Source organism: Triturus cristatus, chromosome 10, assembly GCF_964204655.1.
Source record: "Triturus cristatus chromosome 10, aTriCri1.1, whole genome shotgun sequence".
Classification (NCBI taxonomy): Eukaryota; Metazoa; Chordata; class Amphibia; order Caudata; family Salamandridae; genus Triturus; species Triturus cristatus.
Genome location: NC_140593.1, coordinates 1,168,973,284 through 1,168,998,461, shown reverse-complemented (window position 1 = coordinate 1,168,998,461; position 25,178 = coordinate 1,168,973,284). Strand labels below are relative to the sequence as shown.

At 42.8% G+C, this 25,178-nt stretch overlaps 1 pseudogene; it reads right to left on the bottom strand.

Moving 5' to 3' along the window:
- The window catches only part of LOC146796874 (extracellular calcium-sensing receptor-like), a 231,655-nt pseudogene that overhangs the window by 103,227 nt on the left and 103,250 nt on the right, over positions 1-25,178 (bottom strand).

Genomic DNA, 25,178 nt, shown 5'->3' with positions numbered 1-25,178 from the left:
GTTTCCACAGCGGTACCTCTAAAAATGGGCCCCACAATGCGAACTCCAACAACAGTTCCTGCACGGCATGGACGAAAAAGTCATGCCGTGCAGGAAGTGGGGTGCATGCACACAGGGGGGCGTATGTTGTACCCCCTGGAACAGAGGCACAAGGGTGCCTATAGGGCGCCCTTTGTTTCCTCTTTGCTAGAGTTTTCATGGAGGAGAAACCGCCATGAAAACCGTGGCAGAGAGGAAACTCGTAATATGATTGGGGGACCACGGCGGTCCCGCCAAGCATATTGATGAACCCGGACCACCACAATGCCGTCAGGGAACAGCGGTTTCCTGGCAACTGTTGCAGGGCAATTGTGGTCCAACTGCCCTAATAGTAATAGGGCGGCCGGGAGACAATTGCCTCTGCACCCCCACGAGTCTGGCGGTCCGTGGACTGCCAGACACATAATTGAGTCCAGAGCACGTCCAATAGAGGCGGAATTGATCTTTTCACCCTACCACCCCACAGCTCATCCATCTAGACGAAGAGCCATTAGGATAATATCCATCCCAGTGACCTCCCCTCTTCAAAGAAGCCAGTGATATTTTCACAGTTTAATCCCCACAACTTCACCTTCTGTTCATAAAGGGAAATGAGATCTGGGTGTGTAACAATTGGGCAAATGTTATGCATTGCTTCTTCAACCACATTTCACATTTCCCCATATACACGATTCCGAGATTTGTAGTTTTCTGCTAGTATATGCTACAAATTCCAGACAGAAATGTTAGCATAATCTCAGAGCCATCTCATAATCTCTAAAAGAGAACCTTAGTCTCCCTGATATACTTTTACCTCAGCTAACGCCACTCAAAACAATGCTCTTCTCAAGCACCATCACCCCGTCTAACCAAACTTCATATTCTCTTTTGGTCATTTACACAAATATCTCGATTCCCCATAATACCAAAAAGATTAATGGTAGAACAATACAGAAAAATGTACGGGTCTGGTTAAAAAACAAGAAAAATTGCAAAATGTACCAAATTAGGCAGGCAAACTACATGTCAACTTTAAGCTCTGTGATCCCATTCTGCCTTCCTTTAAATATCTACATTGATTCCCAGTATCAGAATACTCAGGTAAGCACCATTCCCAAGTAATATGAACCAAGAGTCTGAACTGAGTTACATTACTTCACAACTCTGAAGCTATTCCTAAACAAGGAACTTTAGATGAAGGCAGGAAAACTGTGCAAACTATTAACTGGGCCCCAGATTCTAAACAACCTATCAAACTGACTGAAAGGAACTGACCACTCTACTTACAGAGAGAAGGTGAGTCATTGCCTTTTCAGCAATCGTTTTGCAACTCATAAAAGTGCTTCTATCCTGTACTACTCCCAGAGACTTCTCCATGGTCCTCGGTCCTGGATTCTGCAGGCTTTAAAGCAATCACTTAGATTACATGCAAAACACCACACAAAACTCTTTATGTACAGGCACTACAGATATGCTGGATTTACATAGAGGTTAACAGGAGAAAACCCCATGCATGAGACCCCACAATATGTATATAAATGAGGAATTACTCATTTTGAGAGCAGTGGCAGACACATTGAGTGACAGTGGAAACTGTAGGTCATCCTCAAGGTCACCTAAACAGTAGCATAGAATGTAAACTTTTCACGGAGGTGACATGAATAGAATTTACAGTCATGCTTCAAGTACAAATATGTATATGTTTTCCTCAATGAACATATTCATATACATTGCTTGTAACAATAACATGTAACACAAACAATAGCAGACCAGGCAGAATACCATCAGACTGCCTCATTACAATGGGAACTGAAAGTGAGTCACAGTCAGAATTGGAATATACTAGCTGGGGTAGTTATACAAATTATCCAAAAAACTTGGAGAATGAGCATCAATGAAAGTGAAACAACAGGAAGAGTAGATAATACATGTTCATGTCATACCTGGGGGATTCGACTAACTCCTAGTATTCTGGCCATAGGCAGAGCTCCTGCTGTTGGGCCATCTCCCAGGAAGCCGGCCAGCTTGGGGCTCCAATGACAGTCATAGTTGGGGATTGTCCCCTTCCCTCCTGAGAGCTGCTGCAAGGTGCCTCCAATAGCTCCCAACTCAGAGGAACACGAGTCATAGATATGAAAACCCAAGGTGGTGTTAGGCAGGAGATCTGGACTTCTATTGATCTGACTAATGGCAAACACCATGGCAAGGACACATTGGTAGTACTCTGTATTAATCCTGGAGACAGAAAACAAAAGTTCATGAGACTATTTTGGATTCTGTTTTATTGCATTGATTAGCATTGACTATCACCCCTTGAACAGCAAAATAACATTTCCCATTTTCAAACATCTCAAGTAGTCACAGTTAGCAGTGCAAAAAAATTCTCATTTTACTTGAATTCACAGTTCAAAATGCACCCAATGAGTGAAGGAGTGCCTCGAAGCAAGTAGAAGCTGGTAAGAAGCAGTACAAAAACACTGAACTGTAGTAGAATAGTATGAACCCAGCATGTTATAAGTTATTGTGATCATTCGCACATGCTGAGGTTCTCTGACACAGGAGTTGAAGCATTGACACTGCTCCCAGCGAATCAACTGTTTTCCAATCATAGGACCATCACACTTATTTCATTTCATTCATTTGAATCTTTATTTCGACGCATTTGCATCATAAAAGAACAATAAAAACATTTCTTACATTTTAACAATTGCAAACTCAAAAACGAAAAGGGAAAAGGGGTCAAGTAAGCTAACCTATTCATATATATCCGTTGCTTCCGAGTAATCAATATCTAATTTCATAATTCTTCATCACACTTATACTTAAGCATAGTAAAGCATAGGCTTTTCCCAGTGTTATCTACAGCTAGTTTAATCTTGTATTGCTCTGTTTTGCACACTACTCACTGCACTGTTCTCTTTAGTTAGTACTGTAGTACCTTGTTTTTCTATTTATGTTTGATAGCAGTATATGTATTGTATATTTATAACATTGAGAATCTACTCGTACCATACATACTGTGGCCTTCTAATTGAAGTGACAATTATATTATAGGAAAATATTCATTATTGAACATTGTGCTATGTTGTGTGTAGTTGTAAAGCATACTGTTACACTCTAAGCTATCCTGCCACTGAGCAGGTATGTGTTCCTAGCACTGTCTGTGGTAGGCTGGTTAGTTGAAAGCCTTTTCTTTAACTTATTATGGAATTCAGGAAGAGAAGAGGAGGCTCTTATATTATAACAATAATACCGAATATTACCTCAAAACAGGTGAAATTGGAGAAACCAGGAGAGACATGTAAGGATGAATGCATTAATAAGTTGCAATCACTGTTTTGAAATTTTGGAGAGGGAAAATGTAAAAAGAAACAAGATATGAGTAAAAAGAAAAGAAGAGAGGCTGAAGATGGAGAGGTGAATTGAGCTTGAATGGAATTATTAGTTAACTGATAAGGCTGCGGAAGGTAAGAGGCCTAACATAATACAGATCGATAAGAAAGTGGAGACGAAATGTGAAAAGAGCGTTAAGGAGCAGAAGAGTGCAAGAGCTTGGGCGTAGAGAAGTAGACAGATTGAGGTAACTAAGTAATTAGACGTATAATTCATCACAGAATCATGGATCACAAATGAGCCCATAGTTTTAGTGAAGATTATGTGTCAAGCTCATTATAATGCTAACGTTGACAACACTCCAGTAGCATTCTGAGATTGTGGTGTCTCACTTCCATTCCTTAATGTAAATTGATCCTGCTACACTGACTGTTGCTCTGCTCCCTTCTACATATTCCCCTTCCTACTAAAGGTATTTCAATGACTGTGATAATTGGTGATATAGCACTGAAACTACGATAGGATATAACTTTAATACCATTACACGGACTACATCTCCCAGCACACTGTCGTGCTGATAAATCTGGCCACGCCCACTGAGGGATGCATATTGAATAAAACATGGCTAAAAAGGAGACGACTGCTCAGTGTTTGTTTGCCAGCCTGTGATGAAGAGGCGTATTGGCCTCGAAACGCGTCGGCAGAGGCAGACTTTGATTTTGGGAATTAACGAAGGGAACTGCAGCGAGGCTTCACAACCGAATGGTGAAGGTACTGTGGAGTGCTCGCTCGATGCTTCTGAGCACATTGTTTTTCATGGATATCACGGCCGCTCATGCCGTGGAGCAGAGCACCACTCGCAAAATATGAGAGGCTGTGGGATGGAAGTATTCCGCACCCGTGCAGCACAGTGCCTATCTGCTACGGAGCTCCCTTCTACATATTCCCCTTCCTACTAAAGGTATTTCAATGACTGTGATAATTGGTGATATAGCACTGAACCTACGATAGGATATAACTTTAATACCATTACACGGACTACATCTCCCAGCACACTGTTGTGCTGATAAATCTGGCCACGCCCACTGAGGGATGCATACTGAATAAAACATGGCTAAAAAGGAGACGACTACTCAGTGTTTGTTTGCCAGCCTGTGATGAAGAGGCGTATTGGCCTCGAAACGCGTCGGCAGAGGCAGACTTTGATTTTGGGAATTAACGAAAGGAACTGCAGCGAGGCTTCACAACCGAATGGTGAAGGTACTGTGGAGTGCTCGCTCGATGCTTCTGAGCACATTGTTTTTCATATATATATATATATATATATATATATATATATATATATATATATATATATATATATATATTTCTCCAAAGACCCCCAAGCTTTTCAGAGACGCACTCCACAAGAAACAGCTCATCCGAACCTTTTTATTCACAGCAGACAGCATTTCCAACCTGATAACTTCATGTCCCTGACGCGTTTCGATGCCTCCGGCATCTTAATCATAGGGTGGGTGATTTGGAAATTCAGATACGGACTTCCGCTTCTTTTCATCTAGCATGCTTTCTCCAGTGAAAGGCATGCTGGTAGCGGTGGTCCCAATTAATCCCCTTCGGTGGGGTCCGTTTCTCCAACACTAATATTGTTCCCAATTTCAATTATAATATTGTCTCTGCCCTCCGGTGGGCCCCAGGTTGGTAATTCTGTCTCTTAATTATTCAGTTCCTCGTGCTGAAAGACGGCTACAATAGCGTTTTGCAGCCGCACAGACCTTCGACTGATGTCAGCGGCGGTGCAGTCTCCCACGACCGGAGCAGCCGTGTCAAACATTTCTCCAAAGACCCCCAAGCTTTTCAGAGACGCACTCCACAAGAAACAGCTCATCCGAACCTTTTTATTCACAGCAGACAGCATTTCCAACCTGATAACTTCATGTCCCTGACGCGTTTCGATGCCTCCGGCATCTTAATCATAGGGTGGGTGATTTGGAAATTCAGATACGGACTTCCGCTTCTTTTCATCTAGCATGCTTTCTCCAGTGAAAGGCATGCTGGTAGCGGTGGTCCCAATTAATCCCCTTCGGTGGGGTCCGTTTCTCCAACACTAATATTGTTCCCAATTTCAATTATAATATTGTCTCTGCCCTCCGGTGGGCCCCAGGTTGGTAATTCTGTCTCTTAATTATTCAGTTCACATACACATCCACTCATTCACCAACAGTCCTATACAGTCACTCATACATGTACTCACTCATCATATGTACTCATACACCTATACATCCTGTTACATAATGCCACTCATCCATAGAGTTACTCACACACATAGTCACTCATGCTAATAAAGAATCAAACATACATTTACTTGCATATACAGTTATACACACACCACCACACTTACTTCTACGGAAACTTACACATACTTAGTCTTTTAAACAATCACTTATAGAAACACATACTTATTCATACAGGAACTCTTTCAATCTCTCACTCTCACATATACTCACTTATATACACCAATAGTCACATATACTAGTTTAAAACATATGTAGTTACTCATAAAGACACTATTGAGACAGTCATTCACTCACTAACACACCCATACACACACTCATCCACCCATACAGTCCTGCACACATGCTGTCTTCAACACATACAAACAGTGAGTCACTCATTCATGCACCTATGCACTACGTAATACCCCACACCGAACCATGCAGACACTCAGACTGATACTCAAAAAAACAACTAATAACCTATATAGACACCCATGTAGCTACTCACCAACCCATGCAGCCACTTATACACAAAGTGAGAGACTGATACAGATATTTACATATTTAAACATTACTCACTAAGCCATGTATTTACTATGATACACTTAATCAGTCAGTTACACAATCAATTTTTCAAAAACAAATCATCCATTTAGACACTTATATACCCATTTATTCTTCCATCATTGTTTAGATATACATATATAAAACATATTTAATTTTCAGAAAAACAAACATTCACTGGATGATGTCATCAGTGATGTCATCAGTGATGTCATTTGAGATGTCATCAGTTATGTCATGAGTGATGTCACTGACCATGTCATGAGTGATGTAATATGTGACGTCATCAGCAGTGCATTGCGGGCGCGCAAGTTATAGTTAGCTGAGCTAACTATAACGGGGGAATTTCAATGGTTTTGTACGAGTGAAAAGTCCAGCTAACTACAACGCCCCTGAAACCTATGGTTTTTTCAGTGAATTTCTGAGGTTTTTTAAATGCTAATTCCTAACTATAACGTGCCTGAAACCTATGGTTTTTTCTGTGAATTTCAAAGGTTTTTTTAAATGCTAATTTCTAACTATGTCTACAGAGATATGACATGTGAAGAAAGAAGAAAAAATGCACAGAAAGAAAAAAAAGAAGTGCAGAAAGAAGCAACAGAAGTCCTCAAAGACGAAGAAAAGTGCAGGAAGAAGGATAACGTGCAAAAAGAAGAGCAGAAAGAATCGTTGTTGCAAAATCATCCTGTACCCTCAACTTTTTCAGACGGATACTGGGGGTAACTGAGTCTGACTAACCAGTCCTAGAGCCAGTGCTATGTTAAAAGATACTTAGAATACAGTGAAAACACCTACATACACTCGGGAACATTATGCTTTGGGGTCCCCCTGTGATTAGCATGACCTCCTCTGTAAGCCCCTAGTATATAATAGGGCAGGGGGATTAAAACTACCTCTTAAAACAGGCCACAGGGCGCTTTTGCACACGTTAACTCAGGCCCCGTCCCCCCCTTCACCACTGTGTAAACAGGCCCTGTGTCCGTTTTTAGTTGGGAGATTACGTTCATTTGAATCCTGAGGGTCCCTAGGGTCCAACTACCCCACTAGGTACCTCCAGTAAGTGCCACAGAGCTGCGTTGCAGAGAGGTGTAAAAAGTGGCACGGCCTGGACCACCTCTCTGCAATGCAGCTCAGTGGCGCTTACTGGAAGCACTTGGTGGGCTAGTTAGCCCCCAGGGGCCCTCAGTATTGAAGGGAAATTATATCCCCAATTTAAAACGTGCCATAGTGCGTGTTTGCACACGTCACCTCGGGCCCCGTCCCCTCCCTTCACCACTGTGTAAACGCGCCCTTTGGCTGTTCTAAGTTGAGAGATTAAGTCCCCTTGAATCCTAAGGGTCCCTAGGGTTAAACTAGACCACTAGGTACCTCCAGTAAGCGCCACAGAGCTGCGTTGCAGAGAGGTGTAAAAAGGGGCTTGGCCTCAGAACACCTGTCTGCAGCGCAGCTCCCTGGCGCATACTGGAGATGCCTGTTGGGCTAGTTGGCCCTCAGGGACCCTCAGTATTGAAGAGGAATTAATTCCCCAACTTACAACTCACCAGGGGGCGCGTTTGCAGAGTGCTGCAAGGAGGGGGCGTGGCCTCCGGCACGATGCCAGTCTTTTATTTATTTTAATTTTTTAAGAAGGGGGGCTGTGTGGTTCCCCTTCTTATTCTAATTTATTGGCCCTGATGACCCCATCCTAATTATATTTTTTTGACCCCAATCCCCAGGGCCGGCCACTGTTTTTTATTATTTTAAAAAAATATATATTTATAGACACACCTAGGACATGCTGGACAAACCGTACATACCTATCACCATGAAGATTTGCGTGATATTCATTAAAAGGCGACTATGCATACAATGAATCCACGTGGAATGTATTTACACCACTAGTGAAGCTCTGACATGTCTGATGCCCTACCGTGCCTAATCCCGGTAGACACCCTTGTCGTTTATTTATACAAACATGGGTAGCTATTGACGGGCACATTTAATACACATGCACACCAAGCCATTCAAAGGGGATTTGACAAAAATTCGACCAAAACTATGCAAGAAACCCCCCTCACGGTTAATAAAACACACATCCACTGCCGGATGTGTAATACTTTTTATTTTACTCTCTGGAAAGGGGACGAACATCACTTGAGAGTCACAGCGCGCTCCTGGCAGAGCCCAATGCTGTGTTACACCCACCATTGCCTGCCGAGTGCCACACACCTCTGTGTTGTATTCCACCAGCTAGTGCATATGCTATGACACTCTCTTGCCCATGTGCACTGTAACACCACCCCGTGAATATGTCATGCCACACTTGTCTTCGCACGGGTTATATTGCCCCATCTAACGTGCCTTCCTCGATGCCTATGTTATAACGCACAGTGCTATGCCATACATATTACAATCTGGGATCCATATCTTTGTCACAGTGCATATGCAACGTTACACTCCCCAGCACATATTTTATATTACAACTTTAGAGACTAGTTAGGTTACACAACACTGCCCTGTGCATATTACACTCCAAGGCGCATATCGCATAGCACGCGCTAGTGCCTGTGCTATCTCGCGCTCTCCAATGAATCTGTCATTGCGCACAATGTATTCCATATTATATTTCACGCCCAAGTCATCTTATATCACACTTTTTGGTGCATAGTTTATACCATACACTATATCTAGTTTTCATTTTCAATCGTGCTCTCAGGACTATGTTCTATATAACACTGTGTTCACCTACCCTTTTCACGGGCATTACATTTTGCGATAGGGGGTGGAGGGTCAGGGGGTGTTTCTGCCAAGTGAGCCCGGAGTCACAGTCACAAACGTCCTCTTCTTCCTGAATAAAAGTGAGATTATGCTGCATACTTGTTCATATTTTAAGTAGTTCGCACAGACACACGTTTTAAAAACAATAAAGTTCCTAATACCCGCCTTCTCTGAACAGTTAGCTTGCTGCCCCATCCCCCTCCTCCCTATCCTCTGTTGTGTGAATCCATGGACTAGCCTCCTCCCTCCTGCCATGCATGGTCTGATGTGCTGCCACTGCCCTCAATTTAGTATGATGTACCAGTCCACTCCTCCTGCCCTCCATTGCCCAATTCTATGCCCCATCATTGACCTCCTGCTTAAACTCTGTGCTTAGCTTGTTGCCCCTATTCTCCTTCCCCCTGCCCTCCGATGTCTTTGTGCATGCCCCTGCTCCATCCTTTTTGCCCACCATGTTCCATGAACCTGCCACTCCTATCTACTCTGAGTGTTCTGTTGAGCTGCCACTCCCCTCCCACCTGCCTAGCATTGTCAGATGACTGTAACCTGTCCCTGCCACCTCCACCCTGTTTGTCCACATGCCATGCCCCTATCCTCTTCCTCCTGTCCTACATGGTCCATTGTACTGCCACACCCTTCTGCCCTCCCTGGTCTGTTGTGCTGCAACTGCTCCTCCTGCCTGCCCCGTGAGGTCTGTTGTGAGGCCCCTTACCCTGAACTTTCTTGTCTGTGCACAGGTCCTGACCCTCCCTTCTATCCTCCATCGTCCTTTGTGCATGCCCCTGCACCCTCCTTCTTGCCCATCATAGCCATTGTGCTGCCACTAACCCTCCCACTTGCCATGCATGGTCTTCTGTGCTGCCATGGCCCCTCCCACCTTCCCTGTGTGGTCAGTTAGCTGCCCCTGACCCCCTCCCACCTTCCCTCCGTGGTCTGTGTGTATGCCATCACAGTCTCACTGTTGCTCTTCATGGTGTGTCTTGCTTCTAGTGCCCATCCTGCCTGACCTCCATGGCTATCTTGCTGCTCCTGCCCTGCCCCCTTGCCCCCAGCCCTCTGTTTACATGTGCAGACCCCTACTCCCTCCCTCCTGGCTTGTCTGTTCCATTGTAATGCCCCTGATCCGTCCCTCCTGCCCTTTATGGTTTGTTATGCTGCAGCTTTCTCTCCTGTCTGTCCATTATGGCCAGCTAGCTACCATTGCCTCTTGCCCCTCTGTTCTCGTTGTCCATGTGCATGGTCCTGTCCCCTCCCTCTTGCTTTCTATGGATTGTTGTGCTGCACTCCCGTCCCGCTTGCCCTGTGTGGTGTATTGTGCTGCTGCAAACCCTGATGCCTGCCCTGCAGGGTCAGTTTGGTGCACCTCTCCATGTCCCTCCTGTCCTCTGTTATCCAAGTCCATGTCCCTACCCCATTTCCTTCCATGGTCCAATGTACCATACTTGCGAACATTTTGAACTTGGTAAGAGGGAGATTTTGAAAAAAAACTGGGGTATTGATTTTCCCCTTTGAGTTACATTGAAAAAGAGGAGATTGTAGACAGGAGACAGATCAAATAAAGCCCATTTGAGCTTAAAAACATTGGACGTTTCCTGGCTGAATCGGGTCTGTTGGCATGTATGGTTGTACTACCATTGCCTCTTCCTTCTGCCCACAATGGTCTATTACATTGCCACAGCCTCTCTTGCAAGTCCTGTATTGTTGGTTTGTTGCCCCTGCCCCCCTTTCCACTGCCCTCCATAGTCTGTTGTGCTGCCACGGCCCTTCCTGCCTGCTCAGTGTGGTTAAATTGTTGCCTTTGCACCCTCCTACCTGCCTTCAATTTTCAGAATCCGTGCCCCTTGCCTCTGCCTCTCAACAGTATCCTAATGAACAACTAGATTGCTAACATTCTATATTTATTACAAAAGTGTGGAACGCCTGACGTCATCTTGATGTAATCAAAACTGTAATACCTAGAGCATTTCCTTTAGAAATTACATATATGAGAGGGTCTTATTGGCATCAAAATTATGGTTAGTGCTCTAAAAGACTAAAATAAGGACATATTTTCTGAGCTTTCAAATAGCGACAAAGCACTTTTAAATTATTTGTTATCTTTATGTTTTTTTATCCAGTTGACCACTTGATTAAATGTTGCACTTAGGGGAGAGGATGTGGTGTTACTTCCAGAACTGCAGACTTTGCAACTGGGGAACCAGGTTGGAGTTTCTGCTTCAGCTCGACATTCTGTGATTCTGGTCAAATCACTTAGTCTCCCCATGTCTACAACCAAAATGAATTTGTTCTTGTGTGATGTAACCAATGCTCATGTAAAGCACTCCAATACCTGACAAGTCTGCACTATATAACACTGCAAAAACACAAAATAATAAGTGTTTTGCACACTTCTGTCATTGGGCTATATTTGGGCTACATCTGGGTGATTTTGGGCTACATTTGGGCTCTTTTGTCTCCGGTGGCCATCTTGGGAGATTTATTTGTTATGAAGTTTCCTAATTTCGTCATGTACTGCAGTCTCCTCAGTAGGAAATGCTTTCAGTTTTTTACTTTGATTCCATCATGAAGATATTCAGATATGTCACACATTTGCCATAAATTCTGAAAGTTAGCACTCTAGTTGCTCATTAGATCACTGTAGTAAAACTACTGTTCACCATGGAAATCTGCTCCTGGTATTAAAAGTGCATGTTTCAGTCTGCATGTCAGAATTTTTTAATGAAATAGAAGAGGATTTGAGAAGTCACTCAAAATGTGCCCTCATTTTCTTTCTTCAGAATTAATCATAATTTCTATGGCAAAATGAACCCCCTCATTGTGTTCCTTTTTAAATTAAATGTTTTAAGTGTTACCAATTTATTCCAATCAAGACGGCTTCAGGTGTGCCATACTTTTGTCATAATGAAGACAGTAAGCGCTCTAGTTGTTTTTAAGAACACTCTGGGACATTCTGTCATTGGGCAATACTTGGGCTACATCTGGGTGATATTTGGGCTACATTTGGGCTCTTTTGTCTCTGGTGGCCATCTTAAATCCTAAGGGTCCCTAGGGTCAAACTAGACCACTAGGTTCCTCCAGTAAGTGCCACAGAGCTGCGTTGCAGAGAGGTGTAAAAAGGGGCTTGGCCTCAGAACACCTGTCTGCAGCGCAGCTCCCTGGCGCATACTGGAGATGCCTGTTGGGCTAGTTGGCCCTCAGGGACCCTCAGTATTGAAGAGGAATTAATTCCCCAACTTACAACTCGCCAGGGGGCGCGTTTGCAGAGTGCTGCAAGGAGGGGGCGTGGCCTCCGGCACGATGCCAGTCTTTTATTTATTTTAATTTTTTAAGAAGGGGGGCTGTGTGGTTCCCCTTCTTATTCTAATTTATTGGCCCTGATGACCCCATCCTAATTATATTTTTTGGACCCCAATCCCCAGGGCCGGCCACTGTTTTTTATTATTTTTAAAAAATACATATTTATAGACACACCTAGGACATGCTGGACAAACCGTACATACCTATCACCATGAAGATTTGCGTGATATTCATTAAAAGGCGACTATGCATACAATGAATCCACGTGGAATGTATTTACACCACTAGTGAAGCTCTGGCATGTCTGATGCCCTACCGTGCCTAATCCTGGTAGACACCCTTGTTGTTTATTTATACAAACATGGGTAGCTATTGACGGGCACATTTAATACACATGCACACCAAGCCATTCAAAGGGGATTTGACAAAAATTCGACCAAAACTATGCAAGAAACCCCCCTCACGGTTAATAAAACACACATCCACTGCCGGATGTGTAATACTTTTTATTTTACTCTCTGGAAAGGGGACGAACATCACTTGAGAGTCACAGCGCGCTCCTGGCAGAGCCCAATGCTGTGTTACACCCACCATTGCCTGCCGAGTGCCACACACCTCTGTGTTGTATTCCACCAGCTAGTGCATATGCTATGACACTCTCTTGACCATGTGCACTGTAACACCACCCCGTGAATATGTCATGCCACACTTGTCTTCGCACGGGTTATATTGCCCCATCTAACGTGCCTTCCTCGATGCCTATGTTATAACGCACAGTGCTATGCCATACATATTACAATCTGGGATCCATATCTTTGTCACAGTGCATATGCAACGTTACACTCCCCAGCACATATTTTATATTACAACTTTAGAGACTAGTTAGGTTACACAACACTGCCCTGTGCATATTACACTCCAAGGCGCATATCGCATAGCACGCGCTAGTGCCTGTGCTATCTCGCGCTCTCCAATGAATCTGTCATTGCGCACAATGTATTCCATATTATATTTCACGCCCAAGTCATCTTATATCACACTTTTTGGTGCATAGTTTATACCATACACTATATCTAGTTTTCATTTTCAATCGTGCTCTCAGGACTATGTTCTATATAACACTGTGTTCACCTACCCTTTTCACGGGCATTACATTTTGCGATAGGGGGTGGAGGGTCAGGGGGTGTTTCTGCCAAGTGAGCCCGGAGTCACAGTCACAAACGTCCTCTTCTTCCTGAATAAAAGTGAGATTATGCTGCATACTTGTTCATATTTTAAGTAGTTCGCACAGACACACGTTTTAAAAACAATAAAGTTCCTAATACCCGCCTTCTCTGAACAGTTAGCTTGCTGCCCCATCCCCCTCCTCCCTATCCTCTGTTGTGTGAATCCATGGACTAGCCTCCTCCCTCCTGCCATGCATGGTCTGATGCGCTGCCACTGCCCTCAATTTAGTATGATGTACCAGTCCACTCCTCCTGCCCTCCATTGCCCAATTCTATGCCCCATCATTGACCTCCTGCTTAAACTCTGTGCTTACCTTGTTGCCCCTATTCTCCTTCCCCCTGCCCTCCGATGTCTTTGTGCATGCCCCTGCTCCATCCTTTTTGCCCACCATGTTCCATGAACCTGCCACTCCTATCTACTCTGAGTGTTCTGTTGAGCTGCCACTCCCCTCCCACCTGCCTAGCATTGTCAGATGACTGTAACCTGTCCCTGCCACCTCCACCCTGTTTGTCCACATGCCATGCCCCTATCCTCTTCCTCCTGTCCTACATGGTCCATTGTACTGCCACACCCTTCTGCCCTCCCTGGTCTGTTGTGCTGCAACTGCTCCTCCTGCCTGCCCCGTGAGGTCTGTTGTGAGGCCCCTTACCCTGAACTTTCTTGTCTGTGCACAGGTCCTGACCCTCCCTTCTATCCTCCATCGTCCTTTGTGCATGCCCCTGCACCCTCCTTCTTGCCCATCATATCCATTGTGCTGCCACTAACCCTCCCACTTGCCATGCATGCTCTTCTGTGCTGCCATGGCCCCTCCCACCTTCCCTGTGTGGTCAGTTAGCTGCCCCTGACCCCCTCCCACCTTCCCTCCATGGTCTGTGTGTATGCCATCACAGTCTCACTGTTGCTCTTCATGGTGTGTCTTGCTTCTAGTGCCCATCCTGCCTGACCTCCATGGCTATCTTGCTGCTCCTGCCCTGCTCCCTTGCCCCCAGCCCTCTGTTTACATGTGCAGACCCCTACTCCCTCCCTCCTGGCTTGTCTGTTCCATTGTAATGCCCCTGATCCGTCCCTCCTGCCCTTTATGGTCTGTTATGCTGCAGCTTTCTCTCCTGTCTGTCCATTATGGCCAGCTAGCTACCATTGCTTCTTGCCCCTCTGTTCTCTGTTGTCCATGTGCATGGTCCTGTCCCCTTCCTCTTGCTTTCTATGGATTGTTGTGCTGCACTCCCGTCCCGCTTGCCCTGTGTGGTGTATTGTGCTGCTGCAAACCCTGATGCCTGCCCTGCAGGGTCAGTTTGGTGCACCTCTCCATGTCCCTCCTGTCCTCTGTTATCCAAGTCCATGTCCCTACCCCATTTCCTTCCATGGTCCAATGTACCATACTTGCGAACATTTTGAACTTGGTAAGAGGGAGATTTTGAAAAAAAACTGGGGTATTGATTTTCCCCTTTGAGTTACATTGAAAAAGAGGAGATTGTAGACAGGAGACAGATCAAATAAAGCCCATTTGAGCTTAAAAACATTGGACGTTTCCTGGCTGAATCGGGTCTGTTGGCATGTATGGTTGTACTACCATTGCCTCTTCCTTCTGCCCACAATGGTCTATTACATTGCCACAGCCTCTCTTGCAAGTCATGTATTGTTGGTTTGTTGCCCCTGCCCCCCTTTCCACTGCCCTCCATAGTCTGTTGTGCTGCCACGGCCCTTCCTGCCTGCTCAGTGTGGTTAAATTGTTGCCTTTGCACCCTCCTACCTGCCTTCAATTTTCAGAGTCCGTGCCCCTTGCCTCTGCCTCTCAACAGTATCCTAATGAACAACTAGATTGCTAACATTCTATATTTATTACAAAAGTGTGGAATGCCTGACGTCATCTTGATGTAATCAAAACCGTAATACCTAGAGCATTTCCTTTAGAAATTACATATATGAGAGGGTCTTATTGGCATCAAAATTATGGTTAGTGCTCTAAAAGACTAAAATAAGGACATATTTTCTGAGCTTTCAAATAGCGACAAAGCACTTTTAAATTATTTGTTATCTTTATGTTTTTTTATCCAGTTGACCACTTGATTAAATGTTGCACTTAGGGGAGAGGATGTGGTGTTACTTCCAGAACTGCAGACTTTGCAACTGGGGAACCAGGTTGGAGTTTCTGCTTCAGCTCGACATTCTGTGATTCTGGTCAAATCACTTAGTCTCCTCATGTCTACAACCAAAATGAATTTGTTCTTGTGTGATGTAACCAATGCTCATGTAAAGCACTCCAATACCTGACAAGTCTGCACTATATAACACTGCAAAAACACAAAATAATAAGTGTTTTGCACTCTTCTGTCATTGGGCTATATTTGGGCTACATCTGGGTGATTTTGGGCTACATTTGGGCTCTTTTGTCTCCGGTGGCCAGCTTGGGAGATTTATTTGTTATGAAGTTTCCTAATTTCCTCATGTACTGCAGTCTCCTCAGTAGGAAATGCTTTCAGTTTTTTACTTTGATTCCATCATGAAGATATTCAGATATGTCACACATTTGCCATACATTCTGAAAGTTAGCACTCTAGTTGCTCATTAGATCACTGTAGTAAAACTACTGTTCACCATGGAAGTCTGCTCCTGGTATTAAAAGTGCATGTTTCAGTCTGCATGTCAGAATTTTTTAATGAAATAGAAGAGGATTTGAGAAGTCACTCAAAATGTGCCCTCATTTTCTTCAGCATTAATCATAATTTCTATGGCAAAATGAACCCTCTCATTGTGTTCCTTTTTAAATTAAATGTTTTAAGTGTTACCAATTTATTCCAATCAAGATGGCTTCAGGTGTGCCATACTTTTGTCATAATGAAGACAGTAAGCGCTCTAGTTGTTTTTAAGAACACTCTGGGACATTCTGTCATTGGGCTATACTTGGGCTACATCTGGGTGATATTTGGGCTACATTTGGGCTCTTTTGTCTCTGGTGGCCATCTTGGGAGACTTATTTGTTATAAAGTTTCCTAATTTCCTCATTAACTGCAGTCTCCTCAGTAGGAAATACTTTCAGTTATTTACTTTGATTCCATCAAGAAGGCATTCAGATATGTCACACATTTGCCATAAATTCAGAATGTTAGCACTCTTTTTGCTCATTAGATCACTGTAGTAAAGCTACTGCTCACCAGGGAAAACTGCTGCTGGTATTGAAAGTGCATGTTTCAGTCTGCATGTCAGAATGTTTTAATGAAATAGAAGAGGATTTGAGAAGTCACTCAAAATGTGCCCTAATTTTTCTTTCTGCAGCACTAATCATACTTTTTATGGAAAAATGAAGCCCCTCATTTTGTTCCTTTTTAAATAAAATGTTTTAAGAGTTACCACTTTAATCCAAGCAAGATGGCTTCTGGTGTGCCATACGTTTATCATAAGTAGGACTGTTAGCACTCTAGTTGTTCTTTGGAACACTCTGGGAAGCTGCAGTAGAACACAAAGGAATCAACTGACAGTCTCTGCCCTTGTTGGATGTACATGTTTTACTGAGAATGTCAGACTTCATTCTCACATGACTGAGAAAGATAATGTGAATTTACAGAAAATAAGCTCTCAGTTTAGCTTATAGATCACCTTCCAAACCTCTGTGGGAAAAGCATGAGAAAATATTTTTCTCTCAATCATGATATCCCGGCAGAAGGCATTTTCACATGGTGAAATCACCTTAGAACATACCACAATTCCTAAAATGAGTATGGTACCATCAACAAATGATTTATAATGTAACTAAAGTCTTAAAACCTTTTATTAACTGCAATGCTTTTTAATGAGGTGCTATCATGTATATTGGTCCCAAGATGGCTGCCAACACTTCTTGGATGAAGTGCTGACAGCCAATCAGATCTCAGGATGAGATGTGTGGTTAGGCTCCACCCACATATATATATGATTTTACTTTTGATTTTCTCAGGAACTACTGAACAGATTGACACCAGACCTGCAAAAGGCACTTCCCTGAGCTGAGGACTACCTCTCTGCCAAATTTCAAGTAATTCTGTTCAGCCGTTCGGGCTGTACCTTGGACTAAAGGTCCCTATGGAAAATTGCATGGGGAAAACGCGTTGTGGGACCCCCCTTTTTTCTCAGCCCCTGCTTGACGAATCCCCCCGAGACTTTCAGGGTAGGAGCGGAGCAGAGCGCCCCACATATTTTGAAAATGTTGCGAGGATTCGTCAACCGGCGCCAAAGTTATTCCAAATAGAATGTTGAGGATTTCCTATGGAAACACGGTCCTAACTATAACTATCTACTGGTGACCGCCAGTAGATAATATATATATATATATATATATAGATATATCACGCTCAGTTCCCTCTTTTTGCTCGTAAAAAAGGATGTCGCACTCACGGTGCGTTTGAACACAATTTATTATATCAAATGACCAGCAACAGGCGCGTTTCGGCGAGATGCCTTTTTCGATGTTACCAAACATTGGAAACGCCATGTTTTTCAACCTCCCCCATGTCCACAAAATTAAGAAAGGACTAAAGTGTTCGCTCTAACATCAGCGCCATTTTGTAATAGGTGCATCTTTGTATTCCCTGCACATTATCAATCTTAGAAAATAACAGTTCATGCATTTCAATTATACATGTCAGTTTTCGAACACATATTGCCTTGATAACGCCGTGAATCGGCCCATATTACCTCTGTATATGTGTATCACAGGGATTATTGCATTTGATTATATTTTGCAAGTTTTCATACGTCTCCCATGTCCACAATAATAAACAAAGGACTAAAACGATCGCTTTAACATCAGCGCCATTTTGTAGTAGGTGCACATTTGTACTCCCTGCACCTTATGAATGTTCGAAAACAACAATTTATACATTTAACTGTCCATGTCAATTTTCAAATAACGCTGTGGATCGGCCCATATCCCCTCTATATGTGTATCACAGGGATTATGTCATTCGATTGTATATTGCAAGCTGTTATACATTCACTTACTTTTTTTTCCCCAATTTTCGTTTTTAGATTTACATTGCAAGACATATTCAGACAACATTTATAATTATTTTCAATCTTGTTTCAGACACATCATGTATTTCCAACAGCCGTCGGAAATATTCAAAGAAGTTTTAGAACCAGATAACAGTTAGATATATTCACACACAGATCACTTATGTACCTATGTGAACGGACAGTTCCTCCCCACTATTTAGCCCACGGGGAGACTTGGTCAGTAGATCTATAATAAAACGTGACTCAAGTCTTCGTAGTTTCTTTACTCTATCCCCCCCACGGACACTTGTTGGGACATAGTCCAGACCATAAAATTGCAGCAAATTGCAATTGCTTTGATGTTTTTCTGCAAAGTGACGCGCTACGGGATACATCTGATCATTCTTATCAATAGCCCTTAGGTGTTCAAGGATTCTAATCTTCAATTGATGAATAGTGCTACCTATGTAGCGTAGCCCGCATGGGCAGACCAGACAGTAAACAGCATAAGGAGTACTGCACGTTATAAATTTAGTAATTTTCTTGGTCTTTTCTATGTCAGGAATGGTGTATGTTAGGACTCTTTTGCTATTAGCGCAAGCTTTGCACTTATTGCATGGATAGAAGCCCATCATTTCCCTCAAGGTGCCCCCTTTCCGTGGTATTTTTTCTAGGTGGCTTCTCACCAGTATGTCCCGAAGTGACCTTGCTTTTCTAAAAGTCACCAGAGGAAAGGGAGGAATATCCTCACATATGGTGTTGTCAGTTTTTAGAATGTGCCAATTCTTTTTGAGCATGTTTTTTAGATGGTTTGCTTCGGTGGAGTAAGGGGTAATCATTCGAAACTTGCCCTTATCTTCCACCGGTTTATTTTTATCTTTTAACAGATATTCCCTTGGGATACCTCTCACCCTCTGTAATGTAGATTTTAATGTTGCCAGGTTATATCCCCTTTGAGTAAATCTGACTATGCTTTCTGAGGTGCATTTTCAAAATCTGTATCCTTGGTGCTATTTCTTTTTAGCCTTAACACCTCTCCGTATGGTATGCTGTTCACAAGTTTGGGGGGATGACTGCTCGTGGCAAATAATATAGAATTTCCTGCAGTGGATTTTCGGAAGAGAGCTGTTTGAATATTGCCTTCTTCCACAAACACTTTCAGGTCCAGGTAGTCCACTGCCACCGGACTCACTGTTCCCGTAAAGTGTAAGTTTATATTATTCTGATTTAGTTGGTCTATATATCCTCGTGCCGTTTCTGCTGTTCCCTGCCACACGATAAAAAGGTCATCGATATACCGATACCACTCTATTACCCTGCCCAGATCATTGTCACTTTCGTAGATTCTAGGCACCCGCTCCTCCCACCAGCCAACGAACAAATTCGCATAGCTGGGGGCGAAGCAGGTGCCCATCGCCGTACCGGACAGCTGTTTGTAATGTTGTTCTTCAAATAGAAAAATGTTGTTTCGTAAACAAAACTCCACAAATTCTACCAACATTTGATTATGTTCAGAGTATCTAAATTGTCGTTTTTCCAAATAATACCTGACAGCTTTCACCCCATCCTCATGATCTATGCAAGTGTACAGACTAGTGATGTCTAGTACCATTAATTGATATGTACAATCCCATTTGACATGCATGATCTTATTCAAAAAGTCTTTCGTATCCTTTACATTCGAGTCCAACTGAGCAACAAAAGGAAATAGAAAATGGTCGATAAAGGTTGATAAATGTTCAGTTAGTCCGTTGAGAGATGATACGATTGGCCTACCAGGTGGACACCGGCTATCCTTGTGCAATTTGGGAATGTGGTAAAAAGTGGGAATCACTGGGTTGGAGCTGCGTAGGAACAAATGTTCTTCCGGTCCCAACATCAGTCTCTTGTACCATTTATTGATAAGTTCATCGTATCTCTTGATGCTCATCAGATACATTTCATAGTTTAAAAAAGCAGAATTTCTGAAGATAACAAGAACTTTAACAATTGTACATCAGAAATCAATCATTAATATAAAAAGCCTTTTTGTTTTGAGATTTAATATTGCTTTCAAACGCTTTTCAAAAGCTATCAGGAACTTTATCACCTTGCAATTAATTATGGGGGATGTTGAGTCCAAAGCACCAATTATGGCAGACCTGCAGGTACGTAGTCTCTTGGCCCTAAAAATGTTCTTTAAAAAGTATGTACGCTCCTGGTTCAGAGTCTTACAGTGGCATACAATGTGGATTAAATTTTCTTTTGTAGTGCCACATAGACGACAGACATCTGAGTCTGGTCGTTTCCAGACCGGTTCGTCTGCCAGAGTTGGTAATTTACCGAATCTCACGGCCATTAGCCTCTTTTTGATGAAAACCGAATATGTTGTTTCTAAATAGGCAGCCGGGGTGAGTTTTTTATAACTGTTAATCACGGACCAAGAATGGGAGCAGTCTGAAAAGATGGCTTTGTCTGTAATTAATGAATGAAATTTAGCCCCCTTATTTAGTGCCTGTTTAAAGGAAATATATGGCAGATCTTTGTCCCAAAGTTTGGCGGTGCATGTTTGCTCAAAAGCCCAAGTCAGATTTTTATTAGCGGCTGAGTTTTGTTGGCATTCTAGTTCCTGCCACAAAAATCGGTTCATAGTATTATTTGTAGAATTCATTTTAATTCGATACCATACTCTGATGCTTGTGTAAAGTCGTCCCAGTGACTCATTCATTACGCCAAATTCTAGACGCACCTGAGCAGGTGAAGCTGAGCTTGGTAGTTTTAAGACCTTCTTATATATTTTTGTGATGAGGTTGTTTAAAATAACTGCGTCCTTGCCGTGCATTGCTACACTAGCATACGCTAGGGTAGGAAGAACTTTGGTGGCCATCACGTCAATAGGGGAGTAAACGAAGGACCTTCCAGTTTTTTTGAAAGTATACTTAAAGCAAATATTAAGGCTCCTGCTCTTTGCGTCATGTATATTTTTTGGGCGTTTAAGTTCAGTTTGTCGTCGATGTAATATCCTAAATATTTGTAATTTGATACTCTTTCCAGGAGTTTTCCTTCAAGCATAATATTAAGATGCGCAGATCTGCGGTTGGTTATTAACATTATCTTTGTCTTGGACAGATTAAGAGCTAGGTTATTTGCCTCCAGGAATTCCGATGTTACTGCTAATAGTCTGGACAGGCCCACTTTGGTTAGGCTCAGAAGCACAATGTCATCGGCATAAGCCATATGAGTGAGTTGGAGGTTGCCAAGTTTCGGTGCATGAGCATTACAGTTGTTTAATTTGCCTGAGAGGTCAGAAATGAATAAGTTAAATAGTTGTGGGGCTAGGACGCAACCCTGTTTTAATCCGATCGATGTATAGACTTTTCTTGATAGATGTGACCCGTCCCCTAGCTTGATTTGTGTCCAGGTTTCAGAGTAAAACAGGAGTAGGCCCCTAAGTATCCCTTCCGGTATGGCCCATCTTCTTAACTTCGCCCATAGTAGCTTGCGATCAACACTGTCAAATGCCATCTGCAGGTCAATAAAACAGAGGTTAAGATCCTGTTTAGCGTGCAGGCATTTTTCTGCTATCATTGTTATTGACAGTATGTTTGACATAGTTCCGATTCCAGCTCTGAACCCAGTCTGGTTAATTGGGATCATTACTTTGTCTTCTGCCCAATTTACCAGATCTTTTAGAAGGAGTGATGCGAAGTATTTAGCTTCTATATCCTGGAGTGTTATTAGGCGATAATTTAGAGGATTAGCTCTGTCTCCTCCTTTATATATGGGCGTGATGATAGAGCCTTTCCAACTTTCAGGAATGCGATTACGGTTTTGAACATCTGCAAAAAGTTTTTCTAGCGATGGGGCCCAAAATTCTGGTGCTTGTTTAAAGGCAATTTGCGGGATACTGTTTGGTCCCGGTGCCCCGTTACTTTTACCCATTCTAATAATGGTGATTATCTCCTCCACTGAGTAGGCGCCAACTGTGGTCGCGGAGTGTACCGAATTCCTTGGGACCATTGTCGTTGGATAAATACGGCATTGATCTTTGCTATTATTCGTATAGGAATCCCCCGAGACGAATTGCTGCCCAAGTGCCTTCATTGGGTTTTCTTTAAATTTTAACGACAGAAAAATTGCCCATTCGGATTCTTGGATATTTGATGTTAATACGTTTCGCGGTCTTATTAGCTGGTTTATAATTTTCCAAAATTTATTTGAGTCCTGAAGCTTAGTGCTGGTAAATAAATTGATCCAGAATCCGTCATTAGACTCCCTTTTATGCTCCCAAACCTTTTTTTTATATAACTTTCTTTGAGCAAGAAAGGTTTCCAGATAGCTCCTGTCGTTAATGTTTAATGTTTAGTTGCAGATTTTTTTGGCTTCTTCGCAACACCCTTCTTAGTTCTTGTAGCTCCAACGGCAAGTTCTTTCTTAGGTTTTCTCTCTTAGCCCCTATTTTAAGTGATTTCATTTTTGTCTGTAATTTCTCTATAAAAAGGGACCAGGCTTGAATTTTGTCCATTGTTACACTTTCCAACTCTTTCAGTATGACCTCAAATATTGCGATCCAATTCTCATCGTTCAAGCTATTCCAATATATACGTTTTAGGTTGAGTGTACCTAGTTGGCCCTGTAGGGAACAGGCAGGTTGAAATGTTTCTGCAAAGGAGTTGAGTTTAAGATGTTGCATCCCGTGATCAATCATTGGTGTATATTCTATATAAAAAGTAAGTAATTGGGGGATCAGTTGAAGATTAACAATGGTAAAGTCCAATATTGATTGGGTGTTTGTCCCATAATATGTTTTTTCCGGGGGTCTGTCTTCCTCTGTCCTGCCATTCAAAACTCGCATGCCTAGGTACTCCAGTTCCGTTACCAGATGTTTGGCTAGGGTGTCCTTTCGGCTCTTTATTGCTCCATTTAACTGCTGAGGGACATTCCAATGCATGTTCTCTTCAGTTAGTATCTCGTCTTCCTCTGGAGTATATATCAGGTTGGAATTAAAATCTCCTGTTAATATAATGTTCCAAGTTGGCTCTGTACTTCGTAGATTTAGTATTTCCTTACATAGCATATCATTTTTAATCTTTTTTGCTTGATGATTTGGTTGAATGTAATAATTGATCAAAATTGTCGTTTTGTGGCCGTATGCATTTTGGCCAGATAATTTTACAAGCTGATGGCTGACTGTATGTATGAGTGACTGTATGGGTGAATGAGTGGATGTGTGTGTAGAGCTAGGAATTAGTGAGTGGATATGTACTAACTGGTATTGGTGTGTTGATGGTTTCGAAAATGATACTCTGTATTTTAGAGTGGTTTAATATAGGGTTATATTAGAGTGTGATGACGTGCATCAGATTTTCACGTGAATGATGTCATCAGTGATGTCATTTGAGATGTCATAAGTGATGTCATCAGTAATTTCACTGACCATGTCATGAATGATGTAATATGTGACGTCATCATCAGGGTGCGAGTTATAGTTAGCTCAACTAACTATAAAGGGGGAATTTCTATGGTTTTGTATGAGTGAAATGTCCAACTAACTATAACGTCCCTGAAACCTATGGTTTTTCAGTGAATTTCTAAGGTTTTTTAAATGCTAATTTCTAACTGTAACATGCCTGAAATCTATGTGTTTTCAGTGAATTTCAAAGGTTTTTTAAATGCTAATTTCTAACTATAACGTGCCTGAAATCTATGTTTTTTTCAGTGAATTTCAAAGGTTTTTTAAATGCTAATTTCTAACTATAACGTGCCTGAAGCCTATGGTTTTTTCAGTGAATTTCAAAGGTTTTTTAAATGCTAATTTCTAATTATAATGTTCATTAAACCTATCTTTTTTTCTGGGTTTTTAAATTCTCATCCCATTCTCAACCTGGTCAAAACTGCAATCTCACCACTTTTCCATCGATACCTTCCGCCCAAAAAATCGCCACAAATGAGAGCCACAACTAACGCTAATGGTATGCAAAGTAGGCGTTCCCATGCAAAAAAAAACTAAAGCACCACTTCCCCATATTTTCAACGACCAGCCAAATCTGCAATGCAATCCAAAAAGCAGACAATAAGCCGAGTTAGCAGTAAGAAATTAACATCAGTCTTTAACTGGTTTATTGAGGCCGACTATCTACAGCGTGAATTGGACCCAACTCACAGCCACATCTAAAGACCGAGATGTGATACAGCTACTGATCATGCAGCTCCGACACCCAACAAGGCCACACCACCCATCGCCACCACCACCAGGACCTCCCCCCGGACCACCCCCCCTACTACCACCGAGGCAGCGCAAAACCAGACCACGGACCTTCTCAAAACACCATGGCCGCTCAGCCGCACAATAGCTGAATGTTAGGAGATGTGGGAACCAAGTATGTGTGAAGGAGGCAAGTCACCCATCAATAATAATGCACACAACACCAAGTGTAGCGGTTTTGTGCTGGACAGACCTCACTATGCAAAGCACCAACCTCTCCATGTGGACATATACTACTGATACTTGTAGTGTTGTGCACAGTGGACGCAACCATGTTACCTCAGGCAATGGGGAAGATCTCGGTCATGAAGCTGTGTGGTCACCCCCTGGAAGCGTAAGCGGAGTGGGCTGGTCTAACGTACGGCACTCCAGTGTAGGAGTATGAATAAATATGCTGGGGCTCTGGACGTGGTTCACTTGTGGGAAGGCCAAAGCGTCTGCCAGAGCGGTGGCCCTCACCCTGTCATGTGGCTGCCGCCATGACTGCAGGCCTC